The following is a 3,399-nucleotide window of genomic DNA, read 5'->3' as shown; positions in this document are numbered from 1 at the left end:
CCCTCAGACTAATTTTGTACGAAAGAACTCCCCCTTTTTCTTTGCGACTTGTTTCTCCTTTATTATTATTATTTTCTTTTTTTTTTTTTAATCTCAACTTTTCCACTTTTTAATCTTAAGTTTCCCGGCATTCGCTACCTTACCCCTTTTCTCTTGCGCATTGTCTCCCAAAGATGGTAGTGAATTTTTTTTTTTACAGCATAGTAATTATTACCGCAATTTATCGAATGTATTATTACGATTACTACTTTTAGATTCTTATGAGTGAAAACGTCACGATCATTAGACGCGATATACTGATTATATGACGCGATTATTATTATTTTTATTACTATTCACACTAAGCTAAGGTCAAATATACGGACATTCGTAATTTCAAATGCATTTTACTCTTTTATCCTATCGCGACACTTCACGTCTTCGGCATGATCGACGATTCGCCTTCCGGGGGGGAGGAGATGCGATCGCAAATTTCGTAGGCCGTTTAATCGGGCGAACCGCTATTGTTAATTCGCGCTTTCGTAATAAACCCGGTTGCTAACGCGATTTCCGTGTTTATTGTGTTGCGCGATGCTTATCGCGACTGCGAACTATCAACTCGAACTCGTCGAGAATTTCGCGCGTTTCCTGGGCACGAACGATCGAATTTCTCTCGGCATTCTCCTGGGAATCGGGATCGGGCTTAATCGCTTGCCGATTTCCGTTTGCTGTTCCTGTTTTCGCAACGTCGGTGCTAGAATCGCCGCCGATGGAAAACAAAATTTCTATACAAACAAAACGTATAATACTTGCTTCTTTATTTTATTCTCAGTTGAATATCACTTTTATCATGAATATTTCACAGTTGCAATTAAAGTACTCAATAGAACGAGATTTCTTCTTTGACTTCTTCAATTCTCATATTTTTCTAGAACGTATCTTAAGAGATTTATATAGATAAAAGAAAAACTAATTTATATTCTTTACGGCGGAAACGAGAATACTATTTTTGTTTTTGCTTAAATGACGTTCCCCGCGTTTATGTAAAATTAATAAAATACAAGAGAAGTAACTTCGTTTTGGAAATAATATTTAGTCAAATTTCGTTCGACAATTAAAAAGTCAATTTGGTTATTATGTAACCAGACGTATTGATCGCTCCTTACGAATAGCAGTTTTACGCGAATTAAGATCGCCGGCATTGATGAATAACAAATCTGTTTTGACATAAAATATCACAGTTTTAATTGTGCCTACGCAAATCGATTTATTTAATAAGTATGCTAATTCTAATAATCTTGAAATACATTACACCCTTCAAATATATATTTAAGTCTGTATAATATAATATTATTAACAATTTTCAAACTTCTTCTTCGTATAGGTAAACGATTTAGTTAATTAAAGGTAATTAACTTTTTTTCAGCCTAAATAATTTTTTTCTGTTTACGTGTTGGTATTTTTAATGAGACTTTCATGATAAGAAGAGAAAAGCTTACGTGCTTTCGATATCGATACGTTTACAGTTCCGGGAGAGCCCTTCCGAGTAGTGCATCGGACTAGTAGCTTTCTCTTGTAATACCTAAAAGCCGATATATTGGTTTTTGTTGTTCTAAGTATTTAGTAATATACTCGTAACGGTCGATATATCACCACGCTTATGGGGCTCCATGGAGCGTTATCTACTAATGAAATTATTAACGTTTAATACTTTAAACCTCGTTCCGCGCTTCGTGCCGCGAGGAGGAGGGCAGGGTCGCGCTCTGCGAAAATTGATTAAGGGCAATGCAGTTGTTCGCTGGTAGGATCGCGGCTTATATTTCGTCGGCGTCGATCGCGGGGCAATCGATAAAAATGATGGGGCCGCAAGTAATTTTCGTGCGAAATGCGAGAAGCGTTTGATCCGCGATCCGGCGCATGCCGGAGCGAGCTGTATTAATGATGGCCAGTAATTAGCGCCGTGCTCAAAGGCCCGAGTCCCCCGGCGCGAGAATCGGAAAGTTTCGTTACCGTGGGTAATGACGCGCGAGAGGACGCGTACACCCCGGAGGAATGTGTTTATTCGACGAAAGTTGCGCGTTAAACGCATTAAAAGTATTTCACCGGGATAGAATCGAGGCGCCGCGGAAAGTTCTCGCCCGCCTGGAGATTTAACCCGATCCGCGCGCGCGGCTTTATCTCATCGCTCCGCGGCTCCGGTTGCCGAGATGGCGGAATATATCCGGTTTTAACTTCGAAAACGTAATGCGATTTTTTTTCTTTTGCCGGCGCGTCCGGTGGACCGGGGGTCGCCGTTAGTTTCCAAGCGGTCGAAGTGATGCCGATTTTAATCCTCTGAGCCCGCCTACCACCCTCGAAGAAAAAAAAAAAAGAAAATGCAAGAAGACGAACTCGAAGGAGGGAAATACATTTTCCAGCGGTCCCGGAAGATTAAAAGAAAAATAGCTTTTTATCCATGAAAAAAAAGAAAGAAAGAAAAAAAAGAAAAAGGGTAAAGAGAGGATCTTTTCGGATAAGTTACTCGAATACCGTTAGTCTTCTCTAACACCAACGATTCTGTTACTTTGGGATCGAAAGAGACGTCTCTTTCGGGCAGAGAGTGATCTCCTCGCTTTAGCAGCGAGAAACTTATGTTTTCGGAATTAATTGTATGCAAGCAAGCCGTTGTGCTGGCGAATCGAGCAGCATCGGTCGTTTCACCCTCTGTTCAGCCTCTCTCTCTCTCTATCTCTCTTTCTCGTCCATTCCTCTTTCTTCGTTTCACTCGTACCCTCGTCCCAGCCGGCTTTTCCCAGTCGCGAGCGATTCGGTTCCCATTACCGTGGAACGTTTGAACGTAAGTTGATTGCTCGGTACGGACTTTTGTATTCTCTAAACTCGGAAGCATTATCGTTAACGAGCAAACGATAGTCGCTGGGAAAGCTCGGCCGATACGAACTACCCCCGCGGCCAGGCGAGGCAAGAGCTTCCGGAAATTCTTGCGCAACTAAACAGCTCCTAATGAGCTTGGCGAGCGGCGCGCGAAGAGGAAATCGACCGGCGCGGCGGATCGGAAAAGTAAGTTAGAGCCGCAGCGATTAATCTAATTCCCGACGCCCTATTTATTATTAATACCGCGGCGGCCGCGTATACTCCCGATATCACCTGTTCGCGCAAATCCTCCCTTTTTTTTTTTTTCCGCCCTCGGCTTTTTGTACATTCCTCCCTCCCTCTGCGACACGCGCAACGCTCCCCTACGCAATTACGGCTGCGTAACAACACCCACGGTTGCGCTTTACGAGCTTTACGCACGTGTTACGAGATCTGCCTCTCCCGGAAAAAATAAATCCCCATATCCGTCTTACCTTCGCCTCTCACCTCGCGGCGTTTTCCTCACGGTGTCTTTCCCGGTCATCCTAAATCCATTCAAGGAACATTACC

This window comes from Cardiocondyla obscurior, linkage group LG18, assembly GCF_019399895.1.
Source record: "Cardiocondyla obscurior isolate alpha-2009 linkage group LG18, Cobs3.1, whole genome shotgun sequence".
Taxonomy (NCBI): domain Eukaryota; kingdom Metazoa; phylum Arthropoda; class Insecta; order Hymenoptera; family Formicidae; genus Cardiocondyla; species Cardiocondyla obscurior.
This window is presented reverse-complemented; position numbering follows the sequence as displayed.